The 21,823-nt window shown below is 38.8% G+C and overlaps 1 pseudogene; it reads right to left on the bottom strand.

Moving 5' to 3' along the window:
• Positions 1-17,175: 17,175 nt before the first annotated feature.
• Positions 17,176-20,523, bottom strand: LOC129677358 (PRAME family member 12-like; annotated as a pseudogene).
• Positions 20,524-21,823: the final 1,300 nt, after the last annotated feature.

Below are 21,823 nucleotides of genomic sequence, written 5' to 3'. Positions count from 1 at the left end.
CACCTCCCCCTGAGGGGGGAGCAGCCTTACCAGGCCACAGTAGAGGACAATGCAGCCACTTTTGATGAGAACTGATAGACTAAGATCAGAAAGGAGAGGAGAACCTCCCCTATCAGTGGACTTGGGGAGTGGCATGCATGCAGAAAGGGGAGGGAGTGTGGAATCAGGAGGAGAGGAGGGAAGGGCTTATGGGGGGATACAAAATGAATAAAGTGTAATTAATAAAAAAATTAAAAAATAAAAGAAAAAAAATGAAGACGATATCAGAATATGAAAATACCTCCCATTTTCATGGATTGGTAAGAGTAACATAATAAATCTGGCCATCTTATCAAAGGCAATCTACAAATTCAATGTGATCCCCATTAAAATACCAGCACAGTTGTTTACAGACCTTGAAAGAATAATTCTAAACTTCATATGGAAAAACAGAAAACCCAGAGTAGCTGAAACAATCCTATATAATAAAAAAACAACTGGAGATATCTCTATTCTAACTTAAGCTACACTACAGAGTAATAGTAATAAAAATTACATTGTACTGGAATAAAAACAGACTTGTGGATCAATAGATTCAAAGAGATGACCCAGAGATAAACCCACACAGCTATGGTTAGTTGAATTTTGACAAAGTAGCCAAAACCATACAATGGAAGAAATACAGCCTCTTCAACAAATGGTTCTGGTCTAACTGGATATCTACTTGTAGAAAAATGCAAATGGATGCATAATTATTTCCCTGCACAAAACTCAAATTCAAGTGTACCAGAGACCTCAATATAACACCAGATGCACTAAGTCTAATAGAAGAGAAAGTGGGGAAAACCCACACACTTATTGGCAGAGGAGACAACTTCCTGAACAGAACACCAACAGCTCAGGATTGAAGAGCCTGGAGGCAAGAAGAACTCCACAAGAAGACCAACAAAGCCATCTCACCAGGGCCCAGAGGAGACTGCAGAGACTGAAGCATCGACCAAGGGCCATGCATGGACTGTACCTAAGTCCCCTACAAAGATATAGCAGATGGCAGTTTAGGCTTCATGTTGGGCTTCTAGTAAGGGAATTGTGGAGTGTATAGTATACAGACTCATTTGCCAGCTTTTTGATCACTTGCCCCTGGTGGGATTTCATTGCCAGGCCACACGGGAAGAGGGCATGCTCAGTCCTGTTGCAACTAGATGATCTGGGGTGGATGGAAAAAGGAGTTCCCCTTTTCTGAGGAATAGGAGAGGTGGGAGGGGAGGGGAGGAGGGAAGGGCTAGTACTAGGATTTGAAGTGAAAAAAATAATTAATAAAAATATAAAAGAATTGTGAAGAATGTTCTAGGTATTTTGACTGGGATTGAACTAGTTTTGTAAATTGTTTTTGGTATAATGGTTATTTCCACAATATTAATTATACTGATCCATGAACATGCAGTGTCTTTCCATTTCTAGTCTTCTTCAATCTCTTTCTTCAGAGATATGAAGTTTTATTATAGAAGGTTATTTTTCTTAATCTCCTTAGTTAAATTATTCCATGGTATTTATTGTCTTCCATGATGTATAAATCGGAGTGTGTCCATAATCTTTTCTCAGTGTGATAATTTTTGTGCTGAACAGAATGGCTAATAGAATGGCTAATAATATTTGTAAGTTGATTTTGTACCCTGACACTGTGCTGAAATTGTGAACAGTTTTCTTGTGGGGTTTCTGGAATCTCTAGTATTTAGTATATCTTTTGTCAGAATACTTCCAAGTCTGTTGTGAAACTGTCTTTCATAGAAATGGCTGCAAAAATTAAACAAAAACAGTGGCAATGTCACTGGGCCTGTTAACATGGAAGGGGAAATTTGTTGGAAGCTCCCAACCCTAGAAAAAAATTACAGGCATCTAATGAATACTTGGAAGAAAGAGAATTAGCTTCTTCCATGGATGAGGTCCCTTACCGGTTCTGTAAAGCATTATTATGATCCTTGAAAGTCATATACACACCACTAACAAAAATTGACTCAACAGTTTGTAGTTACATATAACTGTGCATGAAAATACATCCACATCCATACACAGATATATATGAATGTAACTATAATAATAAACAAATGGCTATCAACTTGAGAGTGTGTGTTGGGGGGATGTGAGGTGAAAAGGAAGGAGAAAGTCATGTACTTGTACTTCAATTAAACACAGTAATATGAAAACTAAAAAAAAAAAAAAAACTGAGCAGCAAAAAAGCATAAAGGAAAAAAATTTCATTTAGCACTAAACGGAGAACTAAACACAACTGGCAACCTTAGAGATGGACAATTATGACCATTTCAAACCCATCGGCCAGAAATAAACAGCATTAAATCATTTATATAGGAACTAGCAACCAGGTATATAATTTTATAATAATTAACAATAACATAAATATAACCCTATATAAACCTGGGCTAAAGAGCATAAAAAAACATTTCACATTGAAGAAACGTCAGCCTTTAAATGAAGAGCAACATATCTTATACCCTTTATAACAGTTTATATACCTTCAGTAGAGGCTTTTCCCAGCTCCATTTTTTTTTTATTTAACCAGACATTTTCTTGATTTTTAAACCATATAAAAGTTTTCATCAGAACCCTTTTTATTATTTTATCATTTTGACATAATATATTGAAAAACTGCAATTTTCTTAATTGGCTCAAATAATATGGCTTGGTTTCATTTTGTAAAATTAAGAAAATAAATACCAAAGTCTTTTCTCTTCCCCAAAGGATTGAGAAACTGTTCCAAATTCCCTGTTAGAATGCCCCAGGTCATTTTCTAAAATGCCTGATAAACTTTAAATGTTTTATTGTCTTAAACATTTTTTCCCATTGGATGGTTATTTATTTATTTATTTACTTACTTATTTATTTACTATTTATCTTTTTTTTATTAATTTTTTAAATTTTTTTACACTTTATTCACTTTGTATCCCCCATAAGCCCCTCCCTCCTCCACTCCCAATCCCACCCTCCCTCCCCTTCTTCACAAATGCCCCTCACCAAGTTCACTGATAGGGGAGGTCCTCCTCTCCTTCTGATCTTGGTCTATCAGATCACATCAGGAGTGGCTACATTGTCATGTTCTATGGCCTGGTAAGACTGTTCTCCCCTCAGGGGGAGGGTATCAAAAAGCAGGCCAAACTGTGTCAGAGACAGTCCCTCTTCCCATTACTATGTAACCCACTTAGACACTAAACTGCCATGGATTACACCTGCACAGGGGTTCTAGGTTATCTCCATGCCTGGTACTTGGTTGGAGTATGGGTCTCTGGGAAGACCCCTGTGTTCAAATTTTCTGGTTCTGTTGCTCTCCTTGTGGAGCTCCTGTCCTCTCCAGGTCCCACTTCTCTACTGCTGCGTCAGAGAGACTTGGGACCCGAGTTCAATTGCTCTCACAATAAAGCTCTCTTTCAATTGCATTAAGTAGCTTCATTGTGGTCTCTGGAGTCCTGTGAACTGGGCATTACACTTTAGTTATGCCTTACTTTTTTTTTTTTTGAGAAAGGGTGTCTATGTAGCCTCTGCAGACCAGGCTAGGCTCAAACTCACAGAGATCTGTCCACCTTTGCCTCCCACAGAGCTGGGATTAAAGGCATGTGCCATCATGCCCAGCTTAAAGTTGTTAAAAAGAAACAGTATAAACATTACATAAATCTTTTTTTTAATTTTTACGTTATTTATTACTTTGTATTTTATATGCATTGGTGTTTTGCCTGTGTGTATGTTTGTGTGAAAGTGTTGGATCCCCTGGAAGTGGATCACAAACATTTTTAGGCTGTCATGTTTGTGCTGGAAACTGAACCTGGGCCCTCTAGAAGAGCAGCTAGTGCTCTTAAGTGCTGTGCCATCTCTCCAATCTCTAGTATGTAAATATTGTCTCCTATGTAAAAATTGTCTAGGGATGATGCCACCAAGAATGGAAGCTAGACAGGGAGAAGCTTCATACTACAAGAGGAGGAAAAGAGCTGGAGAGATGGCTCTGCAGTTAAAAGCACTGAATGCTCTTGCAGAGAACCCGAGTTCTATTCACTGTGCCCACATGGCAGCTCACAACTGTCTGTAACTACTGTTCCAGGATATCTGACTCTCTCACACAGACATACATGCAGTCAAAACACCAATGTATACAAAATAAAAACAAATAAATTTTTTTAAATAAAAAAAGAGGCAGAAACTGGATCATCTGTAGTTTGAGTCTAGCCTGGGTTATAGATTGAAACTATTTCACCTAGCCAAGAATAAACACTCAGCACTGAGGTTCAGTAACAGAGAGTGTTATGCCAGGATCATGAGACCCTCAAAGTCCACCAGGAGATGACTCAATGCAAAAGCAAGAAAACTTTATTATGAGAGTTATTTAACTTGGGACCCAATTCTCACTGACCCAGCAGTAAAGAAGTAGGACTCTGAGCACTGGGTGAGCAGGGTTTTTAAAGGGAAAAACTGTAAGCAGGAGGTTTCCATTGGCAGGAAGCAGGGGGGTTCATGACTTAGAGTTACAGGATTGGGTAAGAGTCAGAGGGACGAGATTACCGTCTAGCTGAAATCTAATTTACAATAATTATTCTTCTAAACTACATCTGGAACATTGGGGAGAATTTTCCCAACCGATTTTCATTGATGGATGCCATGGTGAGTCTCTTATTTTCTATCAAGTATTTATTCTGTGATATTTCCTGGAGGCTGTGGCTAGGAGAATTAACCTTGTTTTTTACCAAGAGCACATTTTGTGATATTTCCTGGTGCCCAAGTTCAGCTCCCACTCAAGATTACTCCTCATTTCAACATGGAGTCACCTAGGCTAACTTAAACTCTTCATGCCCCACTTTCCTTGTTCATAAAGAAGCCAATCTTGGGCTCTAACAGCCCATGGACAGCTTTAAACTGCCAGGACTTGGTTCTCATTGCCATCAACTGTATAGTCCCTAGTCTTTGCCTAATGTATCCTAAGAGCTTCTTAAGCAAGCATGGTCCAAAAAATGGCCAAAAGCAAAATATATTGCCTTTGAGCTGTTATAATTCTGGCTTTATATATCCAGTGTTGCAATAGTAGTTCCTACTCCAGCTAAGCATGTCTTGAAGAAAATAGCTAATGTCAGAGAGCCCCTTTTAACTTAGAATTTCAGCCTAATAGGTGGGATTTTGGACTGAATGTTTCTTCTTCTGAATCTGATTCAAAGTTGACAAAAGGACTCTTGGAATCATGGGCTAGATAAGCTGAAATGCCAGGTCAAGGGTGGGCAATGCAGCACTCCTCAGAAGAGTCCGGTTAGTTGATCCACCTGAGGAGTCAGTGAACAATCATGTCAGCTTCCAGCAAGTTCAGATCTCAGCTTGCAGATTCAAACAGGTTAAAATCTGCTGAGACAAATTCAGACTAGAAACCAAAATTTCTAAACGGGAAAAGTGAACAATCCCAAAATCAAGAAAATAACTTATCTGAGCTATACCATATCTGTTGTAATACCAGGTATTACAACTTTTTGATTTCCTAAAAGTCATATGAATTTTTAGTTTGCAAAATGAAATCTATAAAAAGACTCAGAAAAATAATATATCAACATTTTGTGAATAACAGCTTAAACTGCATCCAACAGAATTCTTCTTAGACCCTTGTTTTATAACCTTTATAAACAATTTAAATGTGTCCATGGTCTGAAAGTTTAACACTTTAACTGTGGGTATAGTTGTTGGTAATCAGCCATCATGCCATTTCTTCTACACTGGAATGTTAGGCAGAAGTGTATTAAAGGCTTTAGTATTAAACTCTAGATGCTTGGACTTTCCACAAGAAAGCAACTAGAAGGAATAGGCTTAAAATATTCCTAAATCCTATATCAAAGTCTACCTCAAAAATGGCAGCTATTCAAATACACATTTTGAACAGATGTTCTTAGCATGATGAGAAGCATCTCTAGATCTATTTCCAAAAGACACGCAAGAGAAAATAAAAATCTCAAGCTTGTGAGTGGATAATAAGCAGTCAGTGTTCCATCAGCCTATCCCAATTTTATTAATCAATATTGTATTGATGAACTTCTGAGATTTTATAACAATATAAGCATATCAATAACAGAGAAGGGGGAGAAATCTGAAATATTATATTAAAGTATTTATTTTGACCCTTTAATTTTTATTAACTCTGAACCATTTTTCCAGATCTTTAAATAATAATTTTTAAATTTTCGTAAATTAAATTTTCATATCCTTAAATTTTGTATAAATTCTATATCTTTTTATCTAGCTATTTATCATAAAACATAGACAATTAACATGAAGCCTGTAGGAAAGGCAAATAAAAGACCTAGTACCTGGTAGTCCTAACTAGCTAATAAACTAACCAATGAACTAACAATGGATTTTATTATCTGCTTTTTAGCTGCAAAGCTACCATTAGTTTAGCTTAGCCATTGATGTGATAAGAGACCTGAGAAGGATAAATATGGACCAATCAAAATGACAGTGACAACTAGTCAGTTCATTACTCTAGGTAGCTGTCCCTGGCTCCTGTGGTCTCATGGCATCATGAGCAGAAGTGCTTCAGCATCCGGCCTCAGAAAATGAGAGTCTGTTTTTGTGGAAAAAGAGACAAGAGAATGATCTTACCCCACCCTTAGCAACATGAAACATTGACTCTCCAGGTGTCCACAGTTTTGTCTACAGTTTAGGCTGGGTGCTAGCAGTAGGCAATTGAGGCAATCTTGCCTGGTGGTTAGTATACCATAATCCAGAGTCAAAGTCATCTGTCATTGTGCTCAAATCTTCGAAGGGACATTGTGGGAGCTACTGCCAGGATTTGGGGACTCTATCATAACTAGTTTACACATGTTAAAATGCCATATTCATCAGATCTCTGACAAGCTTGAGGGCCAGCATATCTGAATTATTTTTTATTTATCTTTAGTTATTTTTTTGCCATTAAAAATCAGTTTTATTTATCATCGTTCTGGACATTGCAGGCAATCAAGGGAGATGTAAAACAAAATGAAATACAAACATTGGAAAGAATGTATATACAGTCTGTGGAAACAAAAGAGCTGAGAAATTGAATGGGTCATTTACAAAGGAAGCAATATAGGTTACCAAAAAGTCACCCCCCCAAACACACCATCTTATTGCCAACTAAAACCATAACAGAATAATAGATTTTATTTGTGAAGCTAGTGAAAGCGGCAACGATGTTGGCTGCTCTTGTTGAAAAGTGTCTGGTACCTGGAAAGACTCTCAGATATAGTTATGGGATATGGCATGGATTAGTTGTAGCTAAAGGGCAATTAAATATACATATCAAAAATCTTAAGCATTTTCATGTTCATTTCTGGAGCAACATTGCCCCTAGGAGTTTGCCATAGGCTGAGTGTTGCTTTGTGTCACTAAACGCTTTCCTTAGGACACAGTTTTACTTGTGGGATCTACTGAATATGGAATTACCCAGATTTTTGGCTGTATGGATCTCTTGCAGTTGTCAAAGTAAGAGTACTTGGGGTGCTAGAAACAATGAAAAGTAACGCATGTCCTATGAAGAATTATCGTTTTGCTGGAGTTTGTCAATCACCTCACAGCATGAGAAATTAAATTCGGAGTTGGTTGCATAAGTGCTTGAATTTTTCAAAGAGAGGATTAATCAGTTTGATTAGAATCTCAAAGTGTTTAGTTATTTATTTTAAACTGCATCCTATAAAACAGAATGCCATAATCTTTAATTCTGGCATATTCCTTAGATAGATGGTTTAAAACCATGTCTATCCCAAGTAGATTTACATAGGCAAACTTCATAGTTATCCATCCCAGGTTTAACCTTAAAAACAAAACAAAAGACTAGCTAAAGCTCACTCTTACAACCTTCTGGAGTCATTAGCATATCTTTAAATATCTTTCTGAACTAAAATCAAAGCAAAACTTTCAGTCAGCTACAATACATAGAAGGTCTAGCAAATCTTGCTCATCCTATCATATTTCTTTGAGACTAAGCAGAAAAAGCTTAAAAGACAAAAGTTTTGTTTGGCACTAAATGGAGAACTAAACACAGCTGGCAACCTTAGCAGGAATGGACAATTGTACCCATATCAAACCTATCAGCCAGAAAGAAACAGCATTAAATTATTTATATAGAAACTGGCAACCAGTCATATATTTTATATAATAGATAACAATGATTTGAATGTAACCCTTAATTTCCCTTTAAAGAGCATAAGAAGACATATTGCATTAAAGAAACAGCAGCCTTTTAAATAAAGAGCAACATATTTTACAACTCTTTTTCAAATCATATTTGAACATATAAAAAAATCAAAGCAAATACAGCTCATGAACCCTCTGGTTTTCCATTCATATTTTGACCTTTTATATCATTCTGTATGTCCTCAGGTTAAGCGTTTTCCAGCTCCGTTCTTCTGGTTTAACTAGGCTTTTCTCTTGCTTTTCAGACAACATAAAAATTTTATTATATATATTTATTATCATTATATTATTCCATGGATTTTTATTATCCTGACATGATACACTGTAAAAACTGCAATTTTTTTCATTGGCTCAACCAGTATGGCTTGATTTTATTTGGTAAAATTAACAAAATAAATACCAAAGTCTTTAGTCCTTCCCCAAAGGATTGAGAAACTATTCCAAATTCCCTGTTAAGCTGCCCAAGGTCGTTGTTTAAAATGCCTGGTGAACTTTAAAACATTTCATAGTCTAAAACATATTTTTTTAAAACCTGTTTTTGCAATTTTGAAATAAACACATTTTTTCAGAAGAAATCTGGTTTTGCAGTATCAAAATGAAGTACTCTATTTAGGAATGAAATTATAAAGCATGATCGTAATTCTAAGTGTCAAAACCAAATTTTATCAATGCAAACAATTCAATATTTTTAAAATTAATACCAAGTATATTACTTTGATGTTATAAACTTTTGCTGCCAGCAAAAAAAAGTTCTTATATATAAACAATTGTAGGTACAATATTAAATTATATATAAACAGAGTTTCAAAACTTATTATTTTTATTTTTATTTTTTTACACTTTATTCATTTTGTATTCCCCCATAAGCCCCTCCCTCTTCCCCTCCTGATCCCACTCTCCCTCCCCTTTCTGCATGCATGCCACTCCCCAAGTCCACTGATAGGGGAGGTTCTCCTCTTCTTTCTGATGTTAGTCTATCAGTTCTCATCAAAAGTGGCTGCATTGTCCTCTACTGTGGCCTGGTAAGGCTGCTCCCCCCCTCAGGGGGAAGTGATCAACGAGCAGGCCAATCAGATTATGTCAGAGGCAGTCCCTCTTCCCATTACTATGTAACCCACTTGGACACTGAACTGCCATGGGCTACACCTGTGCAGGGGTTCCAGGTTATCTCCAGGAATAGTCCTTGGTTGGAGTATGATTTTCTGGCAAGTTCCCTGTGTTCAAAACTTATTATTTTTATAAACATGGTTTTTAAGAAATGACAGATATTATGTAAAGTTTTCATATACTTAATAACTAATAATCAGACATCAAGATCTATAGAACATAGTAAAATTACATATTCAAACAGAAAAAAACTACAAAACTCATTTTTACTTCTAGCTGTAATTTCTACGAAGGAACATCTTGCTACCTGTTGAATACAATTTTTATGACCATAGAGGCTTGCAGCTTTCTTACCTGAGAAGCTGCTGTTGCCCCTTTAAGAGCTGTCTGCTTGCACAGAAGTCTTAAACATTTCTCAAAACTTGTTTTATCCATTTCATCAAAAGTACCAGTCTTAAGGTTGGGTACTATAAGGGCTGGCATCCCATACATAAATCTCAAAGTGGAATTAACCTTAGTTGGTAAGGGGAATTCCTAGCCCTATAAAGGGCAAAGGGGAGGAGCACCACCCAGTCAGTGCCAGTCTCCAAGGTCAATTTAGTTAAGGTCTCTTTACATGTTTTATTTATTTTCTCCATGTGTCATGAAATTTGGGACCTATATGCACATTGCAATCTCCAATTTGCCCCAATCATATTTATGGCCTCTGGAACCACAGGACCTTAGTCTGGGATCTGGGTCCCCTCCTGGGCCATTCTCTAAACCAGTGACCTTACTCCTTACAATATGCACATTGGTTTTTACCCAGTGGTGGTCTGCGTTGTCCTTTGGGCCTTGTGACATTGGCTGTGTGCTGGAGTTGGTGTTTTCTTTCTCCAGGGTCCAAACATTGTTGGCCAATAGGACCTTTGCCAGATCCTGGTTAAAGGCCCTTCCTGTCTTTAACTGCTTTTCCTCAGAACTGTCCCTGTTATTGTACACTCTCTCAGCTATCTCAACTCAATCTTGCAGCATCATTTGTCCTATTCTCTCCCTTCTCTGTAATTCCTTTTTTATGTCGGGAGCAGACTGATTTATTAAAGCCAAAGCAACCATATCTGTACGTTCAGGCTTCTCTGGATCTACATGAGTATACCTGCGGAAGACTTCATTAATCCTTTCAAGAAAGGTGGCTGGAGATTCATCTGTTCACTGTCTGACATCATACACCTTAGCCAAATTAATGGGCCATCTTGCAACATCCTCGAGCCCTGCCAACAGAGGCTGGCAGTAGACTAGGAGATGTTCCTTACCTGCAGCCATGTTGTAATCCCAATTGGGCCTCTTGTAGAAAAAGGAATCATCAATGTGGGCTTGATCTATGGTTGGGACTCCTGTAGTATTTGGGACATTTTTGCATGCTTCTGAAATAATATGTCTCTGCTCCTCTATGGCAGAAAAAACTTTGAAAAGCTGCTGACAATCATTCCAAGATGGGCTGGTGGGTAAAAAGAACAGTTTCAAAGATATCAATCAAATCCTAAGAATTGTCAGAGAATTTAGCATTATGAGTTCTCAAGTTATAAAGATCTGATGTGGCAAAAGGCCACTAATGATGAGATTGATTGCCATTAGAATCTGGCAGTCCTGTGGCCTGTAAGGGAAGGACTGTAGAATCTGCCTCTAGTTCCCCAGAGGGAGAGGCTAGCCAGCACCTCCAGGTCTTTGGCACTGGGCCAGATGGTTGTACCAACCTGGAAAAAGGGGCCAGAGCTGACTGAGGAATGGGAAGAGCTCTGTATGGAGGGCTAGAAAATCATTTCCTTGGAAGTCCCATCCTATAAAACGGAGGACGGAGGAGGGAGGGACGAGGGAGCCAGTGCCTCTGGTTTCAGAGAGCCTGTGGAAGGATTGTTAGTGGGGGTCAGAAAGAACTTGATCCATGGAGGTGGATGAATCACTAGATCCTTCCAAACTACAATATAGGGCACTTTGTCTGGGTGCCCCCATGCTTTCTGAAAGACCCTATTTTCTACCGCAAGTACAGTGAGAAGGTGGAAAGTTCCTTCTGTCGGCCAGCCCACATTGAAGAAGGGCCATTCTGAGTTACTAAATGTCATCATTTTTCCTTTCCTCACATCAACTAAAGACTGTGAGCAAATCATCTTAACTTCCCTAAAATGAACCAGAACAAAGTCAAGGGGTTTAGAAGTAACCTGTCCCGTATAGTCAGTCAGTCTATCTATCTGTCAGGAGAACTCAAAGAAGTAAAGAGGACAGTCTCAGTAAAAAGTAAATTACACAGAGATGAAGCCAGCCATTTCAGGCAAAAGTGAAACTAAAGACAATGAATCACAGCTTGTTCCTGGGCTAATTTCCCAGGACCAAAACTGAAATCACAGAACTGAGAAGAGATACAACTTCAAACAAAATTAGAACCAAGCACTTTTGGACAAACATGAAAACACAAACAATTAATCACAGAAATGAAGCAGTAGCTTCTGGCACAAAACCAACAATACACAATTAATCACACACAGAGATGATGAAGTGAAACCAAAAACCTGGCTTTTCCCAGGCTTCCCTGCCACAGAAGTTCCAAAGAGGCAAAAACTGATCCCATCTCAAGCTATCCAGTCACAGATATTCTGGAGTGGAAAATTGATTACTGATGAGAAAGCAAGACATCTCTGATGCTCACTCCAGCAGAATGCTGTCTGGAGGCATCTCACCTAAGCCGTGACTCTGTGGACTGACTGAAAACCAAAACCAAACAACAAAAGCCTTAAGTCAGACAGACAACACCAAACAGTTACCCATGGGAGTAAGCTCTCCAGGTCGGGAGTCCTAGAGGGCCTGAGAGTTTCCTGTCAGGGAACCAAATGTTATGCCAAGTTCATGAGACCCTCAGAGACCACCAGGAGATGACTGCATGTAAGAGCAAGAGAGCTATATTACAAGAGCAATCAAACTCGGGACCCAAGTCTCACTGATACAGCAGTAGAGAAGTGGGACCCCGAACCCTGGGAGAGCAGGATTTTTAAAGGGAAAAACCACAGAAGGGGGTTTGCATGACAACATGGTGGGGTTCATGCTTGACCTTACAGGATTGGGAAAACCATAGGGGTGAGGTGACCTTCTACATAATCACAATTGCCATTCTTCTAAACTACACCTGGAACGTTGGGGAGAATTTTCCCAACTGATTCTCATTGTTTATTGCCAGGGAGATTATCTCTATTTTTTATCAAGTATTTATACTGTGTTATTTCTTGGAGGTTGTTGCTAGGAGAGTTAACTTTGTTTTCTGCCAAGTGCACATGCTGTGATATATCCTGGTACCTGAGTTCGGCCCCTGGTCAAGATGTCTCCCCATTTCAAAATGGCGTCACCCAGACTAACTTAAACTCTTCAAAAACATTACAGAAGGATCCCATGGATGCATTTCCTCAAATGGAGCTCCTTCCTCTCTCAGGATTCTAGTTTCTGTCAACTTAACACACAAAACCAGCCAGTAGAGATAGTTAGTTAGATAGACAGACAGACAGATAGATGCATATATACATACATATATACATACACTTACATACATACAAAATGATAGAAAGATAGATTGAATAGGTAGGTAGATTAATCTATACATAGATACATATATGATTTAAAGGTAGATAGGTACATGGATAGATACATAGACAGATAGATAGATGGTAGATATAATAAATATGAGGAAAAAATATTTCAGATCCAAATATTAGGTTGGGATTGTGCCTCTCTGGCTGCAAGATTTTTTTTCAATCTTATAAAGTAAACTTTATCTTGGGAGACATTAATAAAATTCCTACCACCCCAGAGAGTGCCAACAAAACACTACAGCTATGATTCCAACCTTGAATTAGCAATCAGGCTTGCTAAATCCCTGGGTGTATTGGGCTTAAGCTTGCAGATAGTCCAGTTGGCAGAAAGCCTCAACTCAGCAAATAACTTCATGTCACTCAAATTTCAACTGATGTGACAAAGACCATGACCAAGAGTAAGTAGAGAGGAGCCGGTTTGTTTTACCTCACAGCTTTTAAGTCCACTGAAGGAAGTCAAGGTAGGAACTAGGGATAGGGACCTAGAGACAAATACTGATAGAAAAGCCTTAAAGGAATGTTGATTGCTGGCTTGCTCCTCAAGACATTCTCAGCCTGCTTTCTGACAACATCCAGGACCTCCAGCTCACGGGTACCCCACCCACAATGGCCTGGGCCTTCCCATATCAACCACCAATTAAGAAAATACACCACAGGCTTGCACACAGTATAGTGAAGTAGGGCATATTCTTACTTGAGTCCCCCCCCCCACCAAATGATTCTAGTCTGTGTCAAATTGAAATAAAACTACCTATAAAATTGACTCCTGTCAGGTCCATAAACACATTTAATGTTAAACCATAACTTTTCTGTCTTGTTTATCCCTTAGACCTAATATTAATATTTTTTTAAAAAAGAGCATCACAATATAAAGCATTGCAGCTTTTAAAACTTCCACAGTCTTTACAATTCTAAAAATGTAAATGTTCATTTTTTTCTATTTTCATTCATTTATTTCTTGTTTTACAGCTTTTACTCCATCACTAAGCAGGAATAAGATGAAGTCAAGAAAGACCAGAATGAAATTGTTGAGGGACTCTGGCTCCACATCAGGAGGAAGTTTCTTGAATTTTCAAAGTAGGTTTTCAGACTAAGTAGCTAGGATGAAAACTTAATTTCTGCTCTGTCATCTCTACTGGCAGCCTGGGGGGGGGGGCATAGCATCCATGTATTCTTATACCCTATTTAATGGGGTTCACAGACTCAAGTAATGGATAGGTAAGCAATCTGTCAGGTGCAATAAATCCAGACCTGTTTGGGTGGGACTCAGGATATGATTATTACTTTGCCAAATCTATGCAGTGACTATCTGAAAGGGAAAAAAAAAGAAAACAGAATACACACAATACACTTGAAACCTAAAGCTTTAAAAATGATACCAAATGTGTAAGGTTTTATGTTAGGTAGACACCTAAATACTTGTGATTCTCTATCCACATGTGATTTCTACATTGAGGATCTTGTGGCTGGAGAAATGACTCATCCCTTAAGAGCAGTGGATATACTTCCAGAGCATCCTGGCTCAGAACCATCATAATGGGGTCTGATGCCCTCTTCTGACAAGCAGGCATGAATGCAAATAGAGCACAAAATACATAAAAAATTAAATTGTCTACATTGACTTGCCAATGATATCCTTTCACTTCATCCATGGTGCAGGAGTCAGACCCTGGAGCCAAAGGCAAAGTAGGCTATTGCTCACCCCAAACACTAGAAAAGTCCACATACTCTCTTAACTGTGCGAGGCCAGAATTAATGTCAGGGAAACATATGAATGAGGCAAGAAACCTGCTCCTGAACAACATCTCTGCTTTTATTAATTAGTTCCTTTTTTATTTCCTTGTGAAACTGTTTTTTTTTCATTTTTTAAAAATTCTTTATTAACTACACTTTATTCATTTTGTATCCCCCCTGTGGTTTTCTCCCTTCCTCCACCCTCTGCATGCATGCTCCTCCCCAAGTCCACTGATAGGGGAGGTCTTCTTTTCTTTCCTTCTGGTCCTAGTCAATTCGGTCTCATAGGAGTGGCTGCATTGTCTTCTTCTGTGGCCTGGTAATGCTGCTTCCCCCTCATGGGGAGGTAATTAAAGAGCAGGCCAATCAGTTCATGTCAGAGACAGTCCCTGTTCCTATTACAATGGAACCCATTTGGATACTGAATTGCGATGGGCTACATCTGTGCAGGGGTCTTAAGTATCTCCATGCATGGTCCTTGGTTGGAGTATCAGTCTCAGAAAACATTCCTGGGCCCAGATTGTTTGGTTCTGTTGCTTTCTTTGTGGAGCTCCTATCCCTTCCAGGTCTTTCTATCTCTCCCTTCTTTCATAAGATTCCCTGCACTCTGCCCAAATTCTGGCTATGAATCTTAGCATCTGCTTTAATCCCTCACTGGGTAGAGCCTTTCAGAGATCCTCTGAATCAAGCTCTTGACTTGTTCCCTCTTTTCTCCTTCTTCTGGTATCCATTCTCTTTTCCATTGAGCATTTTAGCAAGAGTCGTCCCTCTTGATTAGTTTCTTTAAGTGTACAGATTTTAGTGGGTTTATCCTATATTTATGTCAAATTCAGTGTCTATGTATGTGTGTTGTGTGGATTTGTGCATGTGAAGGGAGGGACACATACAGGCCAGGATAAGGGGGCCTATGACATGAAGCCTGAGTCCCAGTTGAAAACCACCTGATAAGAGTACTGAAAGCAAAGTTTTGTCCTCTGAAAAATCAGCCTGAGCTCCTGAGCAGTGAAACATTGCTCTCAGTCTATGGGTTGTGTTTGTTTGTTTGTTTGTTTGTTTTTCTTTTTTAAGACAGTGACTTTCTCTGTACTCTTGACTGGGCTAGATGTCTTTATGTGGCCCACCTGGTTGGAGAAATTTATCCACCTACAACACTGTTTGGAAAGTTGGCAATACTATCATCAATTTGTTCATTTTTATTCTGTCCAGAGAGCATCTGTGAGGAGTCCTCAAATTTACATACTTTATAGAATTTAGACAACAGCAATGAGTATTAAACAAACAAACAAACAAAAACCCATGTTCTATGTGTTATATGAATATTCCAATAAAGAATGAAACAATAATACATCATTTTGCTATCTTACTATACAAAAAAGGCAGCATATAACTGCTAGGCCCAGGGAATTTTTTCCTTAAATATATTCGTACAGACAACTGAAGATGTAAAATACAGTTATTTTGGAAAATAAATGTTTTCTGCAGCAGAGAGAATTACATATTATTGGAAAACTTTATATACTGTGGCTATTTTAGTGAGTTTTTGACTCATAAGTAAAACGGCCCTAAAGACATGTGGCACGCTGGCTGGATAGAGTGGTTTATGGTGGTAGTCTCACCCAGACAAAAAGATCAAGAGTTCAATGCCAGGCTACATATATTTGTATTTATTCTAGTAAATACAAATAAAAACAATTTTTTTCTGAGACAGAGTTTTTCTGGGTAGCCGTGACTGCCCTGGACTTACTTTATAGACAAGGTTGTCTTCAAACTCACATCTGCCTGTCTCTGTCTCCCCGAGTGCTAGGATGGCAAGTGTGCACCACATTGCATGCCAGGAAACACAATTTTTAAGAGAAAAAAAATTGTACACCCTGTTCAATTTCCCTTGTGTTGTCTTCTCCTTTGCTTCAGTCATCTCTCTTGGGCCCATGGTGCTTAATGGCCTGAGTGTACTGGATGTTAATTGTCTGTGATTCATTAAAACTTTATTCATAAGATATTTGCTGTGTTGCTCACTTTACTTCAAAATTTTTGTACACGAAAATGAACAGCTACACAAGAAGGTTGTAACTAAAACACAGGCAAAAGACAGGAATGAAGGACATATCACCAAAACTTTAGTTTTATGGATGACCTGGACCTTTGCCTCACTCATTAAATAGTGGTGTTTTTCCACTGGGGTTGTGGAGTCACTCATCCGTCCTAACCCTGAACCTGGCAGTGAGGATGATAACTGAAAAAGTCTCCAGAGGGAGAGCATCCAGGTTTACAGCTGCAGGACAAAGCCACTGGTCATTCTGTCCTGACAGAAGCAACTTAGAAATATAAAGTGGTCTTTCTCACTCCACAAGATCCTCTGTTCCCACAATTGCATTGATCTCCATGTCAATTCAGCCTCCTAAATCCAACTCACTAAACATCATTTTGTTTCCTAAAATATGAAGAGTGTCTGAAGTCTGACTGCCCAGCATGAGAGATGGGTCCCAAGACTTTCATTTCTTCCAATCCAGAAATCCTGTTTACCTATTTACTGTCACCTCTGCTGGCAACGACAGAGTCTGAATTCCTGGCCATAGACACAACGCTCTTCACATCTAGGGCACATATTTGTAGCAAAGAAGATGTACTTGGGCTGTCTTATGGCCCTGAGTCTATCTACTTGCTCAGCACAGAGTTGGGTAAATAAATCTCTCTGTGGAGATATAACCCAACTCATCATAGCACTCGAGAGGGGCAGGGTACTGTTCCACATTCATCTTGCTCCAGTTGGCTGTGTGCTGCAAAAGGTTCCTCAGGTTGTGCATGGAGAAGTCATTGTCATAGAAACTGACATTGGCCAGCTGGGAGCACTTGCTGAGGGCAGGTATGAGCACAGTGAGATGAGAGTCCTTCATCCTACAACCCTTCAAGTCCAGGGACTGCAAAGTGTCTGCCGCATTCTCTAGGAGGACTCAGAGAGGCATAAGATCCAAAGCCTTTAAGGGCACACCTTTCATGTCCAGATGTTTCAGTTGAAAGAGCTTCGGACACCCAGAGAAGTAATTCAGGTCTGACTGTGAAATGCTGCAGTAGGTGATGGACAGGGTCTCCAATGGAGTCATAAGGCACCTAGGGATATAGACCAGGAAGTTAATTCTGGAAAATCATGTTGTGGAATATGGGGTAGCATTTACACAGAGGTAGAAGGAATCCAGTGTCCCAAGGTCAGTTTGAACAAATACCAAGGATATTCTCTAAGATGCTTCCTGTTGGAATCTGCTCACTCAAGACAAACTGACACTTCATCTCCTGGCCTCACTCTCAAGCAGAAAACCAGATCAGCCCATAAGCCCAGAAAGCACTCATAAGAAATTCCAAACCACGAGTATGAGAGATCTTTCCATTTTTTGATATCTTCTTCAATTTCTTTCTTCAGAGACTTAAAGTTTTTCATACAAGTCTTCAACTTGCTTGGTTAGAGTTACACCAAGACACTTTATATTCTTTTTTTGTGGCTATTGTGAAGGGTGTTGTTTCATTAATTTCTGTCTCATTCTGTTTGTCTTTATTACATGGAAAGGCTACTGATTTTTTTTTAGTCAATTTTGTATCCAGCCACTTTGCTGATGATGTTATCAGCTACAGGATTATGGAAGATTTTTGGGGTCACTCATGTATACTATCATATCATCTGTGAGTAGATTCAATGAAATTCCTATCAAAATACCAACACAATTCTTCAGACCTTGAAAGAATAAGTCTCAACAAAACAAAAACCCAGAATAGCTAAAACAATCCTGCACAATAAAAGATCATCTAGAGGTAACTCTATCCCTGATCTCAAGCTGTATTATAGAGCAACATTAATAAAACCTGCACGGAACAGGCATAGAAACAGACTGGTGGATCAATGGAATTGAATAGAAGACTCAGAAATAAACCCACACAACAATAGATGCTTGATTTTTGACAAAGGAAAAAAAACCTACAATGGAAAAAAGACAGCATCTTCCACAGATGGTACTGGTCCAACTGGATATCTACATGTAGAAAAATGCAAATAGATCCATAAAGTCCAAGTGGATCAAAGACCTCAACATAAATCCAGACACACAAAAATTTACTAGAAGAAAAATTGGGGAAGAGCTTTGAACTAATTGACAGAAAAGATAATTTTCTGAACAGAATACCAACAGCTCAGGCTATAAGATCCACAATCAATAAATAGGACCTCATGAAACTGAAAAGTTCTGTAAGGCAAAGGACACTGTCAACAGAACAAACAGCAGACAACAGACTGGGAAATAATCTTTACCAACCATACATCTGACAGAGGGCTAATATCTAGAATATATAAAGAACTTAAGAAGTTAAGCACCAAGAAATCAAATAAGAATTTAAAATGGAGTACAGAGCTAAAAAGAGAATTCTCAACAGAGAAATACTGAATGGCGGAGAAACACTTAAAGAAATGCTTCACATCTTTAGTAATCAGGAAAATGCAAATCAAAATGACTCTAAGATTCCATCTCATACTTGTCAGATATGGCTAAGATCAAAAACTCAATTAACAGCATTTACTGGAGAGGATGTGGAGAATGGAGAACTCCCCTCCCCTCAATTGCTCCTGGGAGCGCAAACATGTACAAACACTTTGGAAATCAATCTGGCACTTTCATAGAAAAGTGAAAGTAGCCCTTTTTCAAAAACCAGTTATACCACTCCTGGGCATATACCTAAAAGATGCTCCACCACACAAAGACCTTTGCTCAACTATGTTTATGTTTATAGCAGCTTTATTTGTAATAGACAGAATCTGCAAACAACCTAGAGGTCTCCCAACCAAAGAATGGATAGAGAAATTATAAAATTTGCAAGCAAGTGGATGGAACTGGAAAAGGTCATCCTGACTAGGGTAACCCAGAAGAAGAAAGACACTCATGGTATATACTCACTTATAAGCAGATATTAGCTATGTAATACAAATAAACATACTAAAATCTACAGACCTGAAGAAGCTAAACAAGGAGGAACCTAGTGAGGATGCTTAAATCTCATCCAGAAGGGCAAAAAATAGAGACTGGAAGCAGTTGAAGAAAGGAAAGAGGAAGGGAGGCTACCATAGATGTCCTCTGAAAGACTCCACTCACCATGGGATCAAAGCAGATGTAGAAACACACAGCCACTATTTGGGTAGACAGCAGGGAATCTTTTGCAAGAAGGTGGGATAGACTCAGATGGGACAGGAGCCCCGGGAGAAAAACAACAAAGCCCAAAACTCTTGGCCCAGGGGAGCCTACAGAGATTGATGCACTACCCAAGGACCATTCCTGGAGAAGACCTAGACCTCCTGCTCAGATGTAGCCCAAGGCAGATCAGTCTCCAAGTGAGTCCACTAATAAGAAGAGCAGGAGCTGCCAGTGACATGAACTTGGTTGCCTGTTGTTTGGTCATTTTGCCATGGCAGGGTGGCTTTACCAGGCCACAGAGGAAGAGGATCCAGGCATTCCTGATGAGACTTGATAGACTAGGGTCTTATAGGAGGGGAGGAGTCTCTTTTTCAAGGTACTAGAAGAAGGGGATTGTAAGAAAGAAAGATGGAGGGTGAGATTGAGGAGATTGAGGAGAGATGAGAAAGGATACTGCAAACAGGATACAAACTGAATGAATAAACTGTAAATGATGATGATGATGATGATGATGATGATGATGATGATAATAATAATAATAATAATAATAATAATAATAATAATAATAATAGAAGATAAACAGAGGAAGTTCCAACCCATGAAAGTCCTGGCAGGCTCTAGGGATACTTTAGGTGAGCTCACTGCACTCTGCATTCCATCAATGCCTCTGCACAGTCACTCTTAATAGCGTTTAAATCCCACACTAGCCACATTGTCCCATGTACTCAGCTCTACTTGGGCTCAAAGTATTTAAACCATGTGAAATTCGGACAGACTGAGGCTGCTCTCACAGATCTGAGCACAGAGCTCACTTAAACACTCTGCTGGTGAGTCCCCTGAATCCTGACTACATTCTCCCCGTCCTGTTTCCTCTCCATTGGATTGGTGGGCATGAATCCAAGAAGAATTACAACCCATCCTTACTAGATCTGACCTTCAGGTCTTTGATTCATGACTGGGCATTTGACAACATGATTCATTATACATGGAAATAATACATGACCTTCATATTCTAATGAGGCCTAATGAGACAACTCCCTGAACAGAACACAAACAGCACAGGCTCTAAGAACAACAATCAATAAATGGGATATCATGATATTGAAAAGCTGCTGAAAAGCAAAGGATACTGTCATCATAACAAAATGACAGCCTACAGATTGGGAAAAGATCTTCACCAACCTTATATCTGACAGAGGGCTAATATCCAGAATATATAAAAAACTCAAGAAGTTAAACAGCAACCAATCAAGTAATCCAATTATGAAATGGGTACAGAGCTAAACAGAGAATTCTCAATAGAGGAATATCGAATGGCAGAGAAACACTTAAAGAAATGCTCGACATCCTTAGTCTTCAAGGAAATGCAAATCAAAACAAGCCTGAGATTTCACCTTACACCCATCAGAATAGTTAAGATAAAAAATTCAATTAAAAACACATGTTGGAGAGGATATGGAGAAAGGGAAACCTTCCTCCATTGCTGGTGGAAATGTAAACTTGTACAACCACTTTGGAAATCAACCTGGTGCTTTCTCAAACAATTGGGAATAGTGCTTCCTCAAGATACAGCTATACTACTCTTAGGCATATATCCGAAAAAAAATGCTCAAGTATACAACAAGGACATTGAGCTTTATTCATAATAGCCAGAATCTGGAAACAACCCCGATGCCCCTCAATTGAGGAATGCATACAGTAATTGTGGTACATTTGTACAATGTAATACTACCCAGAAATTAAAAACAAGGAAATCAAGAAATTTGCAGGCATATGGTGGGAACTAGAAAAGATCATCCTGAGTGAGCTATTCCAGTAGCAGAAAGACACACATGGTATATACTCACTTATAACTGGATAATAGGCATATAATATAGGATAATCATACTGAAATCTGTACAGCTAAAGAAGCTAAGGAAGGAGGACCCTGCATAAGATGCTCAATCCTTATTCAGAAAGGCAAATGGGATAGACATTGGAAGAAGGTGCAAATAAGGAACGAGACAGGAACTT

Source organism: Psammomys obesus, unplaced genomic scaffold, assembly GCF_907164565.1.
Source record: "Psammomys obesus unplaced genomic scaffold, mPsaObe1.curated_primary_1811, whole genome shotgun sequence".
NCBI classification, from domain to species: Eukaryota; Metazoa; Chordata; class Mammalia; order Rodentia; family Muridae; genus Psammomys; species Psammomys obesus.
This window is presented reverse-complemented; position numbering and strand designations above follow the sequence as displayed.